General features: G+C 41.6%; 2 long non-coding RNA genes across 2 annotated transcripts; one reads left to right on the top strand and one right to left on the bottom strand.

Moving 5' to 3' along the window:
- Nucleotides 1-5,360: 5,360 nt before the first annotated feature.
- Nucleotides 5,361-6,952, bottom strand: LOC115566507 (uncharacterized). Its single transcript, XR_003980996.1, has 2 exons — nt 6,711-6,952; nt 5,361-5,663 (listed from the first exon to the last, which is right to left on the bottom strand). It is a non-coding gene; the product is annotated as an uncharacterized LOC115566507 (long non-coding RNA).
- Nucleotides 6,953-6,983: 31 nt separating this feature from the next.
- On the top strand, nt 6,984-18,357 carry LOC115566506 (uncharacterized). The gene is made up of 2 exons (XR_003980995.1): nt 6,984-7,822; nt 15,059-18,357. It is a non-coding gene; the product is annotated as an uncharacterized LOC115566506 (long non-coding RNA).
- Nucleotides 18,358-23,432: the final 5,075 nt, after the last annotated feature.

Here is a 23,432-nt window from a genome sequence, read left to right as displayed (position 1 = left end):
CTGGCGGTGTGGCATTTTATCAACTCGATATCGCGGCGCAAGAATCAGGGAGCTGTTTACACACAATCCACGTCAATTCGCATTGCGTCAGTAGATGTGCAATATTTTATACATGTGTAAACATCTCGGGGAAAAAAAACTCCCACGAAGCCAGATGTTGTTTACAGTATCTAACAAGGCCGAGGGTGTAGACACGTCATGTGCCGGCTCGCAAACAATGATGAACCCCGTAACTGACTTTGAAAGTTGACAGCGATATTGAACGAGCTGAACATCAAAGCTGATTGACTGGCGCCTTTTATATCCAGAGTAACAACCTGATTGATGATGAGGTTTTTGTTTGGGCTGCAGAAGTTCAGACTTTATAGTTTTCGCTGCTTATTTTCAAAGGGGACGGATATAAAGGGGAATACATTTGAATGCATTTCCATTAAAACACTTTTAAAGTATATATGCGCTGACCCACGCGCGGGTGTTCTCTGGATGTGCTACCAAATCAGCTCCTCTGTCGAATGTTCGCAGGATAAAAATTAAAGCCGCGTCGAGTGTTCCAGTCGGAGGACTAGCAGCTCTCAGAAAACAGGCTTTCATGTGCTCTGGCTGACAGGCTTTTGATGTAAGAAGCAGAGTCTAAGATTAGGCTTGGAGGATATCGGGCTGGCCTTTAGAGACAGAGAGAGGGGAAGAGACAGAGAGGAAAGAGAAAGGTGCAAACGAAGGAAGGTGTACTTGATATTTATCTACAGTAAAATTCCCCCTTAAAGATCGTATCCCCCCCTTATGATCCACAGCCACCATGGATGTGTGGTTTATAAACACAAATCAAAAAGAGCCACTCTGCCACAGATATTGAAAGGAACACACTGTGACAATCAACTCTTTGTGTTAAAAGTCTTAAAGCTCTCATTAGTATTCTCAGCAGATTCTTTTTTTTGGCTCTTCCCTTGATATAGACAATATCTCTAGAGAGAGAGAGAGAGAGAGGGAGAGTCTGAGCATCTCAAAAGCTCCATTCTCAGAGAGAAAAGACTCACGCTGAAGTCATATCAGCCCCACTTCTCCCACCATATCTGCTGAGGGAAATGCCCCATTGTTCATTCTTGACCATTGAAATAGTTGACAAAACAAGATGAGGACAAAATCTTTATAAGCGTTGTGGAGCCGTTGATCATATCACATGGTCCTCCTGGGCGGATGGAGTTTGCCCACTTGTCAGGATAAAATGTTTGCCGTTTCTGAAAAGCACTGATATGTACATTTGTTATGTCATGTCTTGGGCTACATATCAGGACATCTTCAGCTGTGTCTGTAGGGACCAAAACAAATATTTTTTGGATAAAGGGACCCAGGGTTGATGCTCACATCTGGGTTAGCCTACAAAAAAACATCACCCCGGCCGCTCTGAACCATATTTACTGCATTAGAGCGGGTCAGCTTTGTCGCTCTTTATCAAGATTTACGGGGGAAATTATGCTGCTCTGAAAACGTTGCTAAGAAAAGATGCATTTTGTGCGTTACCATCTGTGAAACATAGGGCTTCCACAAATTATATGTTAAACAACTACCTCCCGAACCCCCCCCCCCGATAGCACATCTGTCACAACAACACATAATTTGAATTCGTAATGAAATGCACCAAACAAGTAAGTAAATGAAGTCGATGGTAGCCTTCCAGCTCAGACATTAATTTTTCATTCAGTTTGAAATATTACATTCCTAATCACAATATGAGCACTAATTCATCTTCCATCCATCATTGTAAATGGAATACATAATTCTCCACCCAGCTCTGAGCCATATGTGGGAGACTGATAAAATCCTGAACCTGGGGTCAAATCAGACTTCTAATGAACATGTAGTATCTTATTCGATTATGAAGCTCCACAATGAAATAATTGAATGAAAATGCCAACAGGAAGCCAAGTCTGAGGTTGGGCCAGCAGCAGGCTTTGACCAATCAAGCCTAAAAGCATTACTACAACTATTTCTGAGTGATTTAGCTTTTTTTTTTCTGTAGGTCAAACGTTTTTCAATTTTTCATTCCCTTAGACTTGAAGCTACTTGAGCAACGAGGCAGGAAAAGAAAACACACACACACACACACACACACATCGCAAAACTTTCAAATCAATCTTTAATGGCTTTTCTTGTTATTTTACATTCTTTAGCCCGCACACAGCCCCAATGTCAGGTTACTAGGATCCCATTACTACAGGATCAACAGGAATGCTTTTACATTGTCTGGCCGCTGCTCACGACCCATCCATCTTTCCCAGATGAGAATGAAGAAAATGAAACATCTCTCAAAGTTCGAATCTTTTTTTTTATTTCCCTTGTCTTGGCATCTCTATTAGTGACAGGAACAGGATTGGGAGAGCAGCCGTCTGGCACTCTGACTGGAGGACACCCATATGCTGCTGTCATGTTCCCTGCTAATTAGGATTAATGGTAGCCATGACACTGCCTTACTCCTAAGCCTCATGCAACCACTCTTAGAATCCCACTTAACTTTCTGTCTCTTTACCCCACGAAAAAAAATAAAAAAAGAGCCTGTATGGAGATCGAAGGGATTTCTAGACAGGCCTGGCCAACACTTTGTGGTTCTGCTGACCTCCAGACAGTGTTTGACGGCTCGTCCAGGTTGCCTGATGCCAACAGATTTACCAGATCAAGCTTTTTCTTACGTTCTTATAGAAATCAACGGCAGTTAAGGACCTGTTATTGAGTGTGTTGTGGTAAATCCTTCTTTCCTACAGAGCACGACTTTCTGGCCTTTCAATAATTAATGAGGTGGCATTGCTGAGCTATGTTTTCTGAAGGACAAAATCGGAGCGCACACGGCGAACAAGAGAATACAAACACAGAAAAAAAAAGAGCAAATGTGACAAGGAAATACCAGAGGCATTAATCGCCGATTACTTCACTAATCTAGATTGCGAAGACCCTCGGCTTTCATTAGTTTTACCCTTGAATCTGAAACAACAACACTAATACCTAGGGTTTGTGCCGGCGAGATATCCTCTCACACCAATTTGCAACAGGGCCTTTGTGTCCTTTAGATCTACCTCATGAAAGGTATGCCAGGGCAGCGTACTCAGTGAAATTAATTAAAGCACACTCAAGGCTTTTCGGAGTTTGAAATCTTCACACCCTCTCAGCGCTCTTCTCAGCTTACTCTACATGAAAGATTCCTTCTGTAATACCCTCTGCCAGTTTCACTTTTTCAGGTGTTTTTATTTCTGTTAGAACACATAAACCACTTCATTTTCAGGAGGTTAAACCTGAACTTATTGATTATGTGCCAACCGGGGAGAGGCAGAGCAATCTCTAAACCAGTGTTGCAATATTACACTATCGTACCAGCGGCTTAAATTTATCGCATTTTTGGGGAAAACTGTTATCTGCATGACGCAACACATATTTAGAGTGAAAAACGGGCAGGACTGAGGAAGGGTCAATTCTTGGCAGGTTCATCATGAGTGCTGATTAAGCAACGGCAATTCCAGTTTAGGACAAACCATAGTCTGTTAATTTGGTGGTCCGTATGAAGCGTAACAATCCACTCAAACGATAACAATTTAGATGAGTAAGTGTCCGAGCCTGTGCTGAGACTGATGTGAGCCAAAGGATGATCACCATGCAGAGGAAGACACCGCTCTCAAGAACAAAAAGCAAAGTCGACGGACACTCTTGATTAATTGTTATAAATGCCCGTGCAGGCAGCGACAGTCCAAGTTAGTTAATTCCGGAGGCAGGGGAGGGATGGAGAGTTGGCAATAAAATTATGCACACCGGTGGTTTCAGATCTGAGGCAATGTTTCCTTTACATTTCCATTTTTATTGCTGTCCATTCCAGGTCATTTCTTGCGCAAAGCAACATCAAGCCTAAACTAATTTGCTGGCAGCTGTTTCACATTCTAAATATTTCCATTAGCGGCTCGACCCGTCCACGTAATGCGACATTGTTGAACTGAAAATCTATTTCCAAACTGTTTTGATTTTTCACAACCTCAGATTCTGGATTTTCAGCAGCATTACTGAAATATAAACCTTAACACTTGTGCATCTGTTACAGGCCCCAAGCATGACTTACCAATGAACAGATGTTGTGTCCTTTTAGAAGCAGAGGAGATGTTAGAGTTCATTCAGCAGGCTGATTTCTCTTTTCTTCTGTTCATTCACACAAATTGCTTCTTGTCCGCACTATCTTACTTTACTAATCTTACTGTAATATACCTAGCTTACCAAGTCCTACAAATCACATTGGTTTATGCTGCTGAAAGGCTTTCAAAATGTACATTACAAGTAGCTTTTACAATGTAATCAAACCTACTTATTCCACTGTTTTACTGCACACTTAAACACAGCTGTGAAGTACACACAACAATACTGAGGCCTACAATGCACAATGGCCATTTAGCATGATCAAAACTTCACCACAACGACATGACATGAACGAGCAACTATAAACATCTGAATAAGTTTGAATAACCATGTCAAGGAGGTAGTCATGAGTAGGGATGTGTGTGAAACATTTTGTCTCTGAAAGTTTCCTTTATTTACATGAAAAGGGAAATAAAAGTAAGCTGTGAGATAAGGTGAGTGTAGCGTCACCTACAATTGGGATGAAGAGAAATGACAATTTCAAACATTGTTGAAGAGTTCCTGAATTCTAACCCTTGTCTTGGCACAAAAAAAGGGAAAAAGTTGAGATTAATTTTTTACGCCTGAACCTGAACGCTACTCTAATTCTCCTCTACTCGTCTCTTCCAGCCATAAATTGAGCCTCTCAGCGCTGACCATCAGACCCCTCCTCATCCTCCCACTGAGTAAATTTATAGACCAGCAATTTTCAACAGTCTCTATGGCACAAGGACGAGATCACATTGTCTCGTATTAAATTTTGTATTGAGCTTTACAGGGGCTTTAACATTCAAGGGGGCTTTAACAAAATTACCTGGCGATGCTGATGGACCAAACCTGTTATTGTTCTACAACTAATTTTGTCAAACAACATAAAGAATGCTTTACCATCCTTAGAAATGTGTTGTGATGAGATATCACACACCGCTAACACTGTTTATTTTTTACTCTTTACTTCAGTGGTTGTTGTCTAGAGCTCACCTACAGTAGGTAGACACTCCCCCTCTGAGCATGTATACTTTCAAAAATACTCACTAGTGTGGTACTACTATCAGTGAAATGGAAAGTCCTGATATAAACATCTTCACTGTCCAAATTAATGAAAGCACAAGCACCCTCGGACACCAAATGTCATAACAAAACATCCTTCACTGGAAATTTACAGCCCCTCCTGAAAATAAAAGACCCACATCTGAATCGATGAATGACTATAAATATTCAGGTAGTGAATTCCTTTAAAATTGAAAATGGGTGGCATGTCCTGGGTAAGTGACTTCTTCTCAAAGACAGAGAGATGAGTCTCCTTGCTCGCACTTCAGACACTGAAGGCTCGTGTCCTTCCCTCCGGCTGAGGTGAAGTGAGAAAGCAGGACGGGAGGGAGAGGACTGTGTGGGACATTGGACTCCGGGAGGATTTGTCTCCTGGTGTCGAATTGCACAGTAAATGTCCTGGAGGTTGATCACGTCTGATCAGTGTGTCCATCACGCTCTCTGGTCACAAACGCTGATGTGTCGCATGTCTGAGTGAGAAATAAGGAAGTTATGTTCTGCGAATGGATAGACACACTGATACACACACACACTTGGACCTCAAACTAATCTGACACAGTACATTTCATATCTGTTAACTAACGCTACACCTGTTAATCTGCCTCACTGCGCGGAACTGTCCCTTGTTCTGCCTCTATAATTTTCACACAGACAACGAAGCGTTTTGGAAAGACAGTTTGAGAGAGGCTAGTGACTCTAACCTTATTCTATTCTCTTTACTGTTCTGGTTGTCTGACCTCTGACATTTAGCTCATCATTGCACAGAATTTCATTCAGTGAAACGCTGTTGAGAAGGGAACATAAAGTTTTCTGAGATAACAGGTTTGCCAATTGTTTAGCAGGCGAACTTATGTGGCTCAGTTGCAAATAATAAAATTAGTCGAGACAGTTTATTCAAAAGGCAGTTTGAACCTCTGACTCCCGTCCTATAACCACGGCTATTTTGTGGACCATTTTTACCTCAAAGGTGAACACTGTCACGATGGATTTCCATCGGTCAGAAGCTTGAATGTGCAGGTCAAACGTCACCAACGTTGAATTTTACTATTTACCTCTCTTTTACACTTTGCCGACATATCCACTTCTTATGGCTGTTTATTTTTCCGAAAAAATGAAAAGAATTCGCTAGAAATTGTTGCCACTTCACTGTCTGCCTGGATTTATGCATTCATTTCACACACACACACACACACACACACACACACACACACACACACACACACACACACACACACACACACACACCCAAGCACACTTTTTACCTTACGCCTGAATACACACGACTCAGGAGCACACCTACAGTACTTACTCTCTCCTGAACACACACTCCAATTAGCTTACGGTTTTCCGACTTGACATGAGTGTGCATATTTTGCACCAAGACTAACACATAAACACAGACGCATGCTCACACACACACACCTACACACACACACAGAGCGATATCTGTTCAGCTTTGCATATTTTACATGAAGACACACATATACACACACACACACACTTACAGATATACATACATGCACTGCACACACAAAATACGGTGGAGACCCTTCGCCCCTCATCACGGCCTCTGTCACAAACGCTTCTTGTCGTCAGGCTCTGTGTGACTCCCCTGAGTCGGTTGCCAGGCAACCGAGGCTGCATTAACATGCGCCGAAGAGAGAGGGAGCAGGGGATACCTTTTGCCTGTGGAGCGAAAACAACCACGACAGCGTCAGTGTGAGGCGACGGGTTCCTTCACAGCATCCCCCTTTCTCTCTCTCTCTCTCTCTCTTTCTCTCCCTCCCTCCGTCGCTCACTCTCTTACAGCCGTCCGGCGTTCACGCTCTGCTCAGTTAGTTAGGGAGACACGCTCAGCTACTGGAGCGCGAGGAGAGGTATGTTGGTTACACAGCATGTAGAGCAAGCAGGGGCTTCCACCACTTCAGCAGAGGTGCCTTTTTTCCCCCTTTTTTATTTCAGTGTGAAACATTTAAAAGCCAAGACATCAGCAAAACAGGTTTTACATTGCTGAGCAGTATAAAAGTTTGATCGAGGAGGGGAGCCTTTAATAAGGGTCCGCACGGGTGTCTCGGCAGGGGAGACAACACCGAAGTCTCTTCCTCTTTTTGTAAGCTTCGCGGAATTAAGACAAAGGAGGATGGAAGTGTGCACATGAAACAGCTTTGTTACCCTCCCGCCCCCATCTGCCCATCAACTGACTCCATTCTTCAACTTGACATCATCCTTCCACACAGACAAGGAGAAGAAGAGAAAGAAGAAAAGGAGGAGGAGAGGTGGGATCGAGGCAAACAAAACAGACTGGGGAGGAAGAGGAGGAGGTGGGCAGCACAGTTTCAGCTCTTGCAAAGGCTGAGGAGGAGAAAGTGAAGGTGGCCAGAACTTGGCCACGAGTGAGATGAAATTCGGGGAGGAGACGCTGGAGCGCTGCTGGGTACGACATCCAACGAGAGCCCGAAAATTGGACCACCTGGAAGACGAGCCAGCAACCCCCGGATCCTGCGCCCCTCCACAGCCGAAGGATGAGAGGGGTCGACTTTCACCTTAGTTGCCAGGGATGTCTGTGCACTACGGAAAGGCGCCCCCCTCCAGCATGTCCAATGCTATGTTATTCCTGATGTTTTGCAAGGTAGGTTCTCTGAAAAGTCATTCCACATCTGTCCCCCTCATCATCCCCTCAGCAGCTGCAAGACTGTCAACAAATACTTCATGGATCTTTCCCCATTTTTAAATGTCATGACAGTGTGTGGCTATTAATTTATTATGCATCATGAGATATTCTTCATAAATGTGTGATATTTCCAGGGCTCGGTTGTCTTTGTATGCATCATTGATTAAGGTAGCAGAGACACCCTGAATGTTACCGTACAATCAGAAAACCATGCTCCTTTTTGTTTGTCTCTGATTAGCTGCGGCGGTTATTTGTCCAGAAAACACGTCCACATTGCCCTTTCGGAAGTTTTTCCTCGTGCGTGTTGTTAACAGGTTTAAATGCTTCAGACGAAACATCGAAAGTCTTTTCGCTCTTTGCGTTTTGCAGAAGTAATTGGTTGTTTTCTGAAGTTTAACTGATTCAAACAAATCTTCCGCAGACCTGTTTTTGAAAAGACATATCCTCTTTCTTGTCTGCTCTTTTTGTCTTTTGTTTTAGATGCACCGTCTTGGATGTCTGAACTTTTTTATGGGGTCTTTAGCTGGATTTCTTTTTCTGGATCAATAAAGAAAATGTTCCACGATCCGAAATAGATCTGTCACTTTCCTCTCAGTCACAGAAAAATGGGTGCAGGTTAATGGAAAATGGGTCACGATTGTCAGCAACTGATTTGATTTCACTAAAAAACTCTCCTTCCCCTTGTGTCTCCCCATACGCGCATTGCTACTACACACCGTCTCTCTGAATGTGTGTGTGTGTGTGTGTGTGTGTGTCAGCGTTTGATGGGCGTCAACCTATGTGTGTGTTTGTGAGTACATACACACTCGGGGAGAAGGGGTTGGTGGAGCCGCTCGCTTTAATTCCATTTTATAACAATGCCAAAAGCGACTCAGCCTGTCAGACTCTGTTAGCATCTGGAGTCGTTTGACATGCTCTGGATTATTCAAGTGGCAAAAGGTTTTACTCTTCACTGATCTGATCTGAGGATGTTAGCTTCTGTTAGGTGTAGCAGGAGTGTCCGGATTTGTTGTCCCAGGTATGGCTTCGACCCCCTTTTCTCCCCCTCTTACTCTCCCCTTCTCTCTCCCCCCCCGTATGCTCTTTTTATACAAATACGCTTCTGGCTGTTGCTGTACAAGTGGAGAGCCAGGTGTGAGCTCGCCCTTGTGTGTGTGTGAGAGAGAGAGAGAGAAAAAAACAACACTCTCAAGCAGATGCTTTTCATTTTGTGACTGAGAGATGCTACATGACAGCGTCGGACCAGCTCATGATTAACCACGGGGGGGAAAGTTAACCTGTAAAAGTGTTAGAATTGTTGGGAAAAAGAGCTCTTGAGTGACAAGGAGAATCAATAGTGAGATAACTAAATCCTCTGTACCTCAGAATAGCACGCAGTCAAATGTCTAATCAATAAGAGGTGGAGACACTCTGAACTGTGTCCTGACTGGATTAATAATCCTTTCATTTGATATGATTACACCCTCCTCTGCCAGTATATTCCACTTGACTTCCTGGATCATGATCTCTACCACGCACACCCTGTCCAGCCCGAGTGTCCTACAGACAGAGGGAGTCGTAATGGGTGGGTAATGATTATGGTATCGTAGGATGCCAGCGCTGGCTGCCACTCGAAACAGACTGCTCTCTGTTGAACACTGGAGACATTACATGAGGAGAAACTAGGTGGCCAGATGGGTTTGATGCACTGCTTTTCCACAGCACCCAGGTTTGGGGCAGAGCCCGGGCCACCCTTCCCCACCATCATCTCTCCTCCTTCTCAGAAGTGATGGAAAAAGTATCTAGAGCTTTTACTTACTTGTGGTTTTATGCCACAATGCATCATTATGAAGTAAATGGTAATGGGTGTTGTTATTTGCTACTGAGGAAAACAGGAATGATTCGATTGTCTTTGCAGCAGTGGCGCCTACAATAATACCACTTGGAATTGTAGGGGGGAAAGTTGTCTGTTGCCACTTGAAGTAAAGTACCGGTAAATGTTCTCCGTAATACATTCAAAATCTGACCTAAAAGAAACTATAGAAACATTATCATTAAAATGTACTTAAAGCGACATTATGTAGAAATTGGCATTTTGTGTGCGATTTGGCGCCCCCCCACAGTTTCAGAGTGCAACACCACAGTGGTTAATACAAATCCCAATCTGTAGCAATCTTTCTGACATTATGTAGGTGATAACTACACACAAAACAAAACTCACAACTTGTTTACTTGTATGTAACGATGTGATCCGACCTTCTCACTGAAGTCAAGTAGTACAAAAACAAGTGATGGGGGTTGAAGTGGCTGAGACAGAGACACCATTCACCCTGTTACGAGACACTGTACCATCAACATGATATTGAAGCTGATATTTTAAAGGAAAAAGTTACACAATATTGCTGTAAAACCTCACTTTTGTGAAGTTGTAAGATTTGATCGCTCATTATGATCCATTTACTGTACGTATAAATAGCCCTGTACTTCTGTAGCAGGTTGAAGTGGAGCTAGTCTTAACTACTTTCTATAGAGTTTGGTAGTTTAGTCCAATTTTCCACAGTCACAAGATAAATTTGGAGCATTGAGAGGACTAACTTAGGATAACAGATATTGTTTTGTCTAGATTACAAGAAAATTATGTTGTTATCTTAAGAAAACTAAATTTAGCAACACTTTACACGAAGTTAAAACATTTTGAGTCGCTACTAAGGAGCGAGTAAGGAATTAATCAGGAACGACTTGATAGTTAATGAATTGTTAATGAGTAATTCCTGAATATACCAAAATACCAATTACTGAATCATTAGTTATTATCGCTGTGTACCTTCAAGTAAAGTCCTACTCCATCTCCTCCACCATCCTTAAGCACATTTTTTCCCCACTCATGTTTTTTTCTGCTGAGGGCTTGTTAATATCAGCAGCTAGCAGGCGTCTTCATGCATGAGAGCACATCCAGCGCGCCACACAAAGATCTCCATTCAGGTTGAGGGAAGCCCTGTTTATAGTGCTCCCCAGGAGAGGCAATCAAAGCCCATTGTTACAGATCAGAGGAGGAGGGCGCACTTTAACACAGGAACAGAGCCTGATGGTGTTTTTATGTGCATCAAGAGCAAAGTGCGTGTCGATGATTGGACAGTGCTATCATTCAGAGTCACCGGGTGGGATGTTAAGGCTTCCAGGAAGGACTATCACAGTGATGCTCTTAACCTTATAAACAGGCGGGAGCAAAAGATCTTTCACTTTTACAGTATGAAATATAAACTTTGAGGTAATCCATAAACACAGAATCCATTTGATGATGGTCCTTCTTGCATTCTCTAGGATTCCTGTATTTGACATTTCAGTCCTGGCCTCGTGTTGAAGTTATCCAATTCTTATAATGATGATCTTATTCAGTTTCATCTCCTTCACATTCTCCCTCTTTGTAATCCATCAACACCCAGACTTTGATGTACTGGCAGGTGATGATTGTCTGCCAAGACCTTTATCCTCTGCCAAACTGTCCGAGAACACAATCAGGGAGTCAAAGAAAAAAGAGCAGAGTGCAGCACTGACGACTTAAAAACTCCACTTTGCCAGCGCTCTCTCAAAAGGTTACATACATTTTAATTACTGCAAAGGACGCCTGCAAATGAGGTTTAATAATGTGGGCTTTGCAAAGGTTAATGATTGTAAACAACTGTGTTGAAGTTAGATTCATCATCAGGAAAAGGAAACAATTAGGAAGGGATTTTTAATTTTTTTTTTCACTTTTAACTTAGTGACCATGTGAGTGGGAAACGTGTCACGCTTTCTTATGGATGATTCCTCTTCAGGTGAATGCAGCACAGAGAGTACAGTGAGTGTAAACAGAGAACACTACATATTCCAACTGAGATCCTGTGAAGTGTCACTACACAGATATTTTAAAAGAGAGCTCAGGATCATATTTATTTTTGCAAGTCAGTTCCTCTGTCGTGAAGTACATCAGCGTAAAAGGCACACCGTGTACCCAGGTAGCACTACAAGGTGTAACCCCTTTTTGTAACTCTCACTGGAAGTCAGAAAGGTGTTTATCTTGCGTCTGAGCTTTTTACCAAGAGGAACAGCTCCCTGTTAGAAGGTTTATTTTTAGTTTGCATTAGCTTATGTGCTTTACTGTTTTCTAGTCAGCGTATAAAGCCCATTGACCCGCAAAAGGAGTGCTTTTGTCCCCAGAGGTGCCTGGATGCCAACTCGCACAAGCATCTGTGCCTGCGGCTGAAAACATACAGCAAGTTACTGATACCCCGGGCGACTCAAATCAATACGTACACACAACCCGGAAAGATCCAACAGCTGAACGGAGTGTGGGGCTGGAATTTCTTTTTTTTTTCACTCAGAGAGCTGCCAAAGCTATTCCTCTGATGTCCAGCATGTCAATCAGGAGGAGGGTTGGTGTCTGTATGAGAAGTCTGTATCACTATTATCACGGCTTCGATGTCTTATAACCAGAAGTTTCACATCATGCTTGAAAGCAAGTTTCACCTCAATAACAACAGGAAACTGTCGCAGTACATCAAAAAAAAGGACCCAAACACAGACCTAGAGGCAGAGGCAAGCAGGCTGAACGATAAAATACAAGCTTTAACGACGAGCTGATGTCCAAAGTCCGGCAATCCAAAATCCAAAATGCAAACAACAAAAAAGCCAGGGAACAGGCACGGGAACACAATAGACAGGGGTGGAAAACAGACAAACCAACGAAGAGTAAAGGAAAAAAACACAGACTTGAATACACAAGCGCTACAGACAAAAACAGGAGGTGGACAGTAAAACATGGCACACTAGAATAAACTTTAAAAACATGAAACAGGAAATCAACTGAACTAAGGCTAGCACCACGACAGAATCAACCAAACAGCCATGCTTACGTGACGGTATGTTATGTCCCGTTAATTCTGCTTACATCACACTTTATAACATATTCATAATACCTGAAAAATAAATGAAGATACTACTGTTCCTATTAAGTGTTAAATGTACTATTTGTGTTGCAGGCACATCTGTCAATGATTACCTAACAATCATTTTTTAAATATTGTATTACCTAAGATTATTGATTGATGATTAATACAAAACTATGACTTTGGTTTGGATTGTAGAATTAATTAACTTATCAGTTAACTCACTGGAAAAAAAACTAATTGCACTCCTTGAAAATTGTTTTTAAAAGCTGGCATAGAGTCTGAATGTACACATTGATCCATTTTTAAGAGGCCTGTGAAAGAGGAACTATGGGGAACGCATTTTAAACCCATTATAAGTGTTGCATCTACTTAACCCTGCGAATGCAAACAGATTTAAATCATCCAGCGCATTGATTCATTTTATGTTAATGAGCTGTTTGGCGCTGATTCTAGCTCTCATGTGTTCATCGACGTCCCTTTTTTTTTCTCCCCCAACATTTAAAATCAGGAGATGAGATGACTATATTTTATTGAAGCAACGGAGGAAAGTAATTCACTTCTGATGGGAAAATCTTTCCCATGTCCTTGAATAAAACATGGCTGTAAGGAGGCTTATAGGTGCAACATGCAAAGAGCAGCAGTGCATTAGACCCCACGCACTTACACTTTCAGGCCTATTATATGTGTGTGTGTCTTTATGTGCATGTGTGTGTGTAGTGGTTATGAGAAACTTCTACCGACCCTGAATAACCTTTGTGTGAAATGTGCCTTTTTGTCTGGTTGACTTGTTTTTTCCATGTGAATTCAAATTTTAACATGAAAGTGAAATATTGTCACATGTGCACTGCATATATTTTGCAGGTAAAATTTACATTTTCACATGTGGACTAAATAAATTCATATGCGATTATTTTTTGTGTAAGTTTGTGGCTTGCTTCCACATATGGACTTCAATTTCCACATGCGTTAACAAAACACGGCACATGGCAATTTTCATGTGGAAACAAAACACTCATTCCACGTTTGTTTGACTATTTTCACAGCTTGGTCAGTGGTCTTCAAAATATGACGCTCTACCTTCTTCTCTAGCATCCGTTTTGCACATAAAGGGCTCTGTAGTCAAACTAGCACTAATACATATCATGACACACTATGCATTCTGGAATGATATTAACTCTGTCACACAGTTGCAGTTTGTTTGAAAACTTGGTGACGGTTGAGAAAGGATTGTACTTTGGTTTAAAATGTGTAATGCAATATATGTAAGTGGCAAAACTAATGTCACTTAACATGCGGGATGCCACTCATGTAACGTATCAGTCACGTCATTTACATACGTTTAACTACTCTTCACAAGCAGGATGTGAACCCTTGTCTCTGAAGGGAAAGTCCCACAATAATCCATTCAACCACCACAAACTCTTCCAAGCTCAGATTTTCCTGAAGGTTTTTTTGTGTGTGATACTACATGGAAACGTACAGCATGCGGATTCTGATCAGGCTGCTGGATTTAAAGCATTGAGAGGTAGATTGGCCTGAAATGTCACATGTGCACTGGAAATTTTCAACTTTTTTACATATCCACGTGAATTCTGAAGTATCAGAATTGCACATATATATCAACAGTGGCATGCACAGACTTTTTGAAGGGCAGGGGTGAAAAGAAGGGCACTTTAGCGCATGTTTTTGCCACCCAAGAGGGCAGTTTAGCACGCGTTTTGGCCCCTTGTGCACACCACTGTATATCAAGACATTTAACAAAACAAAAGATGGAATCACAACACATCAACTTTCTTTTCAGAGTTGGCAAAAAGCTGCATGAATCACACACCCCTGCTGCTACTTTCGCTTCTCAAGCTCTGACTCTTAATTCTGTTAATCTTTTCCCTGGATGCACACATGTTCCAACATATTTTCTTGTATTCATGGATAAAAACAGTCCTTAAAGCAGATTTGGCCACCTCAGTCCTGATAATGTTGCATTTGTGGCACCAAAAACCACAGTTAACTGGCAGCTTTTAGTTGAATATAATCCATTTAACATGCAGTATTTTCTTAAATCAGCAGGAAAGAAAAAAAACATCACTCAGTTAATTGCTTTTTAATTATGTGTTTTTTTCAACACTGACCATCTCACCACCAGATAACTTTTATTTTTTTTTATTGCCATTATCGCTGTCCACCATACACTGAGCAAAGACCAATCTTCAAAGAGAAAAATTAACCAGTTGCGGCAACTAATGTGAATTGTGTCTTTTCTCTTCTTTCTCTTATCTGCTTGCTCCAGATTGGTCTGAGACGAAAACTGCAGACTTTTCCAGAGAAAATGGTAAACACTCTCCACAGTGATGAGGAAAAGGGAATCCAAGACAAGGAAAGTAAGGAGGAGAGCATCTTGGCCATGTTGGGCATCATTGGGACCATTCTCAACTTGGTAGTCATCATCTTTGTCTACATCTACACCACCTTGTAGGCCGTGAACTCCCACTGAACTTCATCAGCCGACAGATCGGCGCTCATCTGTGCCGCCACGGCTGCAATATGTTGACTGATTTGGAGATGACGATGGGAGGTGCGGGGAAGAGGCCCAGCTTCCCCGGTGGTGAACTGGATCTAAGACTGTGTGATCGCCATATGGCATCCATCCTGCATCGCTTCAAGCAGCTAAGACTATGTGAGACTGGCTTGTTCCTCTCCCCTTTACAGGTAGAACCATCCAGAACACCTGGTCGCTTTTGACTTGTACATAAATGCATGACGCTAACGAGAGACGCTCAACAACTAGAGGCAGCTTTCACCGACACAGGGACACGAGAGACTGCAGAGGGAGCGTGGACACTTTTGGAAAAAATATTTTTCAGATGTTCTTACTGACTGAAATGTGGACATTTGCTGACATGGGATGTAAGATGAAGATGTAAACACAGGTATCTGCATTGCTGTTTATTACTTTTTCTCAAATACTCTCTTAGTTAAACAACGCATTCATCCATTTATATTAGATTTAACAGACATATTAAAGATGTAATGTTTGCTTTTTGTAAACCGTATTTCTCACTGTTTTCTGTAAAAAAAAGAAAAAGACTTTGGATGATGTTTTATGGGTTGCATACAGACAATTCGGAGTTGTTTAACGTGCATTCACTGAAAAAGAAGTGGTGTCTTTAAATGTCATCGAGCCGGTTTAAAGTGCTGACACGCTATCCGCAAATGGGTGCACTTGACATCGCGCTCGACATGAAATGCGAGATGATCAGACAAAAACGGGCTTGATTATCATTTATTATTCAAGTTTTTTAATGCATTACTTCAGGGTCATCAACACCGAAATAAGATGGATCCATTAGTGAGGAGATTATTTTAATGTCTTCAGCTCTGGAGGCTGAGAAGCGTCTTCTTAGGTGTTTTAGTCATCGGCGACAGCCAGATGCAGCCTCTTAGGTTGATACTGAATATACCTACATTTCACATTTACAAACATGGTTCACAATAACCACTTCACTTATAAGTGTACATAGAACCGACCGAGATCGTGAGCTTTGGATAGTGTGCATTTTTCAGCCTTTGATCTCAGTTTATACATTATTGATTCAAATCTTAGACTTGTGCATAATGACTGTATGCCTTAAAAACATGAGGAAATGGCTATTTCCATGATGTATAACATTATCAGGTTATTACTACTTTGAGAAAGGTTTCGCTTATTGTACATATTTCTAATTCAATGCCGGTGTGATATTGTTTTTATTGATGAAAGGTCATTTATTGGGTCATTTTATATAAGGTACCTGGCTTTTGTCTTGAACAACATGCAAAACATTTGAGTTCTTTAAAACTGTACGAGTGAAACGTGGAGTTATTTCAAGACTTGGGCCATTTTGTGATTTTTTGCCACACTGGACAATACGGTATGTAAATGTTGTGAAATTTACACGACCACAGGCATTTTTAGAGGATCTTTTCGTATCGACTGAACTGACACTGTGTCATCGATGCTTTCGTCTCTCTTCGAGTTGAAATTAGGTTCAGATATAAGCTAGATTTTACTTGACCCAGGACTGAAAATAAGGGGACATTTTTGTACTTCCTGCATTAATAAGTTGATCAGAATCTGGGCCGGTGTGTTTCAGCTTGCTCGAATTGAATCAGGTCGAGTCATGTAGCAGTGTGGACTATACTAACTTCCTGTTTTTTCATCAGTTCATGTCATTTGATGCTGAGTTACACATTGCTTTCATTTAGCTGCATTCAAAGAATAGTAAAGCATTTTGGGAAATGTGGTGGGAGACGTTATGTGACATTACTGCACATATGGAATTGTTTATAATGACTGAAAGCAGCCTCTGTGTATGCCCAATCTCACTATCTGAATAATGCGCCCTTTAAATAGCAGGAAAAATAGTGTTGACTTTAGAGCAGCTTGTTGTTGCTCTGTGGATCAGTTGCTTTCTGATGCTTAGATAGCAGTGAGCCATCAATGAGCATGACCACACCACATTTTAAGACCAATACGCCCAGGGGAGCACAAGTGGGCGGAAGTACATTTGCTGTCTACATAATGTGGGCGCTGGTTGTGAAAGTGACAACTGCATCAGTCTGAAACTAGTACTAACACTGCTATGTGCCAGACTTTAGATAGAACCCATAGAGCTCAGCTGAGAAACCATCTGACATACAGTACAACATCTTGTGAAACCATAACCTGAGCATTTGTTTCGTACAAATTTAACTGTTTACATCTCTAATAACAACTACAATGTGTTACATATTGAGCTTTACAGGTGCCAGTAGGTGCACAAATCCATATTCCCCCTGCTTCCAGTCTTTATGCTAAACCAATCAGCTCCAGGCTGTAGCCTCAGATTTAACAGACAGATTCTCATCCAACTCTCTCCAAGAAAGCATATAAATGTATTTCCCAAAATGTCAAACTATTTCAAAAAAGATGCTCTAAGAGATGAGAGAAGGTAGATAGCGAGAATGTAAGGCTTGAGGAAACAGGATGCATTACGTTGTAAACTCCTATGTTTGTGTTTGTCAGTCAACAACCTCATGATTTCAGAAAGTGCCTGAGATCAAAGTGTCTCGACTTCACCAGTTGAGAGGTGAAGGAACGGAAAACACAAACCGGTGAGAGTTATCTCTATAAGGCTGCCTGTCACACAGCCGAGAGAGGGGAGGAAGCCTCCCGATCCACTCCACCACACTCATAATGGGACTGGATTTCTACTACATGGCTTTGTTAATAATTTCAGCAATTTATTATTATATTTCTGTCTTGGGTGAGGTGCGCCCGTACTTTTGTTCAGCAGAATATGGAAAATGAAAGCCTAGTAAGCACATGGACAAGTCTTACGAATGTATTCATATTTAATGTAATAGTTTATGCTTCCTGTTATATGTATTGTTTACTTATCTTTCCTAAAGCTATGTAATCGGAACCTCTTCTTATGTTTTATTTATCGTGTATGCTAAATTAATATTTAAACTCATTCAATAGTCTCTTGTGGGTGACAATTGGAAAGGTGAAAAAAGTTTTTTCAGCTTGGTTAAAAAAACATGAAATAAAATACATCTTGAAACCGATTTCACTGGAATGTTGTGTTGGAGTAGAAGGAACGGAGATCAGTGGTCATAAATTCTGTTTCATGCAATGCAACTTTAGCATCAGAGCACAGCAGATACGCCCATTAACTACAATATACATCCATTTTAAAAGTCTCTTTTCAGCGTAGTGAACGCCTAGAAAGACTTTTCACTCAATAGCAGTGAAATCTCTGAAAATCTATCTCCTCCTGCCCTGACAGCTGTGTGAGATTACAACAGAGCCTTGAAGAGGAGGATGGAGGAAGAGCGCAAACCTTAAAGAGTCTGCGGCGTTACATCCTGCGAGACATATCTCTCTGTCTGGCTGCAAATCAATTTGAAAGATGGGGAGAAACGAAACAAAGCTCAAAGCTAGCCGGACAAAGAGGCAGAAAGCAAATCGCCCTAAACAAATTAATTTTTATACCATCTCCATTGGGTTGATGTCTTTTGGGTCATATATCTGTCAGAATAATTTCCCACTCCATCAGGACGGCTCTGTGACTGGTAGCATACTGGAATAATCCTGTTTGAAGAGAAAAGAAAAAAAAAAGAGAATAAAAACAGCTGGACTCCATTTTTTTCTATAAATGTAATAGATTAGGCATTGAACCAAGAAAAGAAACAACAGGGCTGTTTTGAGGAACCTCAGCTGCTTAAATTCACACACGCCCAGAAGCCTGCTTCAAGCTATTGTTTCACCTGGATACAGGAGGCAGCCCGCACAGCCTTTTTCGAAAATCATTCCCCTCTTTTGAAGCTGAAAGATGCCTGGTGAACAATGTGCAGGAGATTGTGGCGCATCGCAGATGGATGATTCAAGCGAGCAGATTGTCCGTGCAGACGTTCCATCTCTATCTAGCTGAGCTGACACCGTTTTGATGGTTTCACAGAAAAGCTGCGCGGGCGATTAATCCATCTACCACACGAGCTCCACCAAATCAACAAGACACACTCGTGGCTGGCAACGTCAGGCTGCCTCTGTTGTTATTCAAAAGGCAATTCAACCTGTGGCGGCAGCACGCATTAAAATTTAATGCCACGTTGCAACATAGTTTGCCAGTAGGACACAAACTCACTGGCTGCTTTTCTTTCAGCAAATCATATCAACAGAATACAGATTATTTCGTTTCAAAACGCCACCCTTCACGCATGATCACACCCAGTGTGAAAATAATTTGACTCGACTGGGAAGAGGGTCAAATGTTTAATCTGTTTTTGGCAATAACAAGTTTTGCTGTAATTAAATCAGAGCAGAGTGTCGAGAGGAAGACTCTAAACAGGAATTTGATCGCATTTGTATTCCTTTTAAACACTAGCTATGGACGTTTTATTGTTTCAAAAACACTGAAACATACACATGGATGCAATGACGATGTTAAAAAAAAATGTACTGTGCTTTCATGGCCGCAGCTGTATAAGCAACAAGGCGGATAGAAGAGAGCTGATCCAGGATCATTTTTCATCTGATGCTTACCTTCTGACCCCTCATAGCTGTATCAATCTGAGAGTGTGTTGCTCTCCTGCTCACATTTTATTTTTCAAAATCACTTGTTTAAATTGAAAACATTGAAAAGATTACAGTATGATAATCTGACAGTTTGGGTAGGACTAAATGTTATTTTATCCCTTTGCTGTTAATAAAAGAGGAAGTTCTTCTAACGTATAACAGTTTAAATATTAAATATATTTTACTCACATCATGTTAAATACACATTGGATACAATACTGAATACACACACTAAAACACTTTAGCTTGAGCCAGTGGTTTGTATTCTCAGACTGCCATTGTTAGGGTTAGGGTAGGGTAGTGACTATCCGATATTTAAAGCATTCACAGTGGAGTTACAGAAAAACATCACAGTATTGAAGGTAATGATCAGGATCTTATTTCTCAACAGACCAGGGTGTGTTTGTTGCACTGTCCTTTTCCTAATATTCTTTTTCCTGGACACATGAAGGGTCAACAGCTGGATGCACACAACTGCACATTTTCTGGGGTTGTCAAACAGCATCCTGGGAAATGTAGGAAATCGGTAACTGAAGCTGACGCCTGTTAAAGGGAGAGAGGAATCAGCATTAAGGTTGGCTTTATCATCAAATACCTCCTGGAATGTACCGAACCCCACTGGGATAAGAGGAGTGTATATGGGTGGGGTATCTGTGGGGGAAATCTCGGGTGGGGGTGACACATCTTGATCTATCCTGACAAGTCCTCTGACACACTCAAATAGAAAAACGACCATCAGCGCGTACCTGGGTCACACCGGTTTCAAATAACCTCAGTCAAAGGGGCTTCAAGAGCTTGAAGGAAACAATGCAGCACTTTTGCTACCCATCCAGGTCACAGTTCGCTCCTGAGTATCGACGTTGTGACTTCCCTGAATCCAAAGCCCTCCCTCAATTAGAGATCTGAGAGGATTTCCCCAACAGATGTGTCCTATATAGATTTTCTTGTCACAAAGGGTGCACATATCCAGCTGCCTTTCTTCACACTTATTCATGCAGAGAAATAAATCCTGTGATCAAAATCGGGGAGCGGGCTTGAAAGCTGTGACAAAGCCTGATATAAATGTAAAACTTGAGAGAGGCAAGTGTGAAAGTGTCGGTTCGGCTCGACTGTTGGAGATTACCAAATCTTGCATGGGAAATTTTGGGGGGGACGTGTTACGCTGGAGATCAACATGTCGGCCAAGGTGGCTGCTTAAGATCCCAAATACTTGGCGGTATTTTGGGGAGATTTTATTCTACTGGCAAGGTGAAGAGAGTTAGCAAGGTGCTGAAGGTGCAGTGAAGATACTTTTAACAAGGATTTGAGCTGGGCTGTAGTGGATTGTTTGCCCTTTCTTTAAGGCGAATTGTATATCAAAGAAGTTGACAGTGCATCTCCCAACTGGCTCTCAGATGTCAGTCAACCACTGCTGCAGGAAAACACCCACCCAGCGGCCTCGGGCTTCCACATTTATATCCTGAAACTGTCTCAAGTCCTTTTGAAAAAACGGAAGTGTCATTATGGTTTATATGTCCTTAGACAAAACGTGAGGAGGGTATGAATTCTGGTACAACGTTGATGTGAATAATTTTTCCTGTCTGCCCTCTTTGCAAAAAAACTCGGAAGCTGAATCCTGACCAGTGGAGAACAATGAGAAAAAAACAAAAAGTCATTAGTTTCCCCCTCACCATGTGAGAACCAAACGGTTCCAATATCATTACACTTGTATTAAGATCATAAAACACATGCAAACAACACACCCACGCATCCGTCTCCTCTTCCCCCAAAACGAACGCTCAAGCACGCACGTTCACACACACACACACACACACACACACACACACACCGCTCTCGCTGCTTTATTAACAGTAGACAAGATGAGGACGAGTAAGTCATTAGAAGGGGAAGATGCTTCAAAGCAGTTTGTCTTGCATTTAGGACACAAGCCAAGGATGCTCACTTGATAGAGCAAATGTGCTTTGCAGTCATCTTTACCTGTGAAAGTGGGTCATCACTATCAACACACTGAATGGAGAATAAAACTTTATGAGCCTCTGCTTGGCAATTTAAGACTCTCAGCTGTATTTGACATTTGTTATTAGAGAGATTCATTTTAGTGAACAATCAAAAAGTCATTCACATCACAAATTATGATAATAGAAAAAAGAGCGGGACCATTATGGTGTGTTTCCACGTATGGAAATTAGCATATGTGTCATATTGTTGCAACTTTACGCTTCTTTAGGTTCAATTTTCTATATCAGCTTGTGACAACACTTTGCTTATGGTCTGACTGGGTTCAGGCACAAAACCCACTTGGTTAGGGTTAGGAAAAGATCATGTTTTGGCTTAAAATACCCGTTCTTGTCGCCACATACACAGTTGGAAACTGGCCAAAGGTCTCCTTAAAGGGCTTGTGTGGAACTTAGATGTTGTGCTGAAAGCTGGTTGTTAGTTTATGTTGGCAGACTCCATTTTTCTAATATAACGTCATCTACTGTTTTATCCAAACAAAAGCTACTGAGGCACTCGAGACCGTGCATGAAGTCACATCCTTTAGACTGTTGCGGAAAATTCTACAGATTCCTTCGCAAAGAAATCCAAAGTCCAGCAGCATTAAATGACTTAAACAAATCACCCATCGGTGACTCTAAAAATATTACGTAGGGCCGGCCTTCTTGCTTGTAACTCAGACACCATCCCCCTCACCTCCAGATATGAAAGTCAGCTCATAAAAACTTAGTTCAGATCAGTTTCTTCTTACAAACAGGTTCAACATCAATGTTGAGTGTAAACCGACCTTGGTTTTGTTAAATTGTGCTCCACTCAGGTGAAAGAGTCGAGGTGTTGACATCACCCTTTGAAAATTGTTCACATTCATTTCAGTGCAGCTCTTTGACCACAACGTGATGAGGTGACTTTGATTAATTATGTTAATATTTACTCTGGGTCTGCTCTTACAGAGCGGTGTGATTAAGTAGCTCTCTTGTCAACTGTCAGCCAACTTTTTGCTTTTTTAAATCCAGGCTGATCTCCCTAAGTATTGTGTTACCCGACTGGAAAGTCTTACAGTAAGTTGGAAGATTTTCTCTTGCGGTTTGGAGGTCAGGCTGCGCCTCAGCTTACCACGCTGCAAGTTTTAGGGGTTTATACTTTGCAGAATATACAATATATGTCACCCGTTTTACGAGATAATAATCAATCACAACTCTTAAAATACATCAAAATTGACTTCCCTGAGTACCATCAATGAGGGTTTTTATTGTGAAAAGGATGTGCAAGACTTGGGAGTAAAGATTAAGAAAATAGATGCCTGCATGGGAAAAGGACAGATCACAGCAAGCAGTTTTTTTAATGGGCAGAGGAGGAGAGAAAGTGGAGGGGGCGTGGGACAGCTGTGTTGTCTCAAGCTGAGACTGGACGACTCAGCTCCCAGTATCTGTCACTGTTGTCTAAACAAAGACTGCTGAGCTGATCGATAGAGTGCAGAGCATGGAGCTTCTGGAAAACTGACTATTAAGGTGAAATGTCTGCCGTGTATGAGCGCAGTGTGAATGAGAAAAAACTACTGATTCAAATAAAA

This window comes from Sparus aurata, chromosome 16 (assembly GCF_900880675.1).
Source record: "Sparus aurata chromosome 16, fSpaAur1.1, whole genome shotgun sequence".
NCBI lineage: Eukaryota > Metazoa > Chordata > Actinopteri > Spariformes > Sparidae > Sparus > Sparus aurata.
This window is presented reverse-complemented; position numbering and strand designations above follow the sequence as displayed.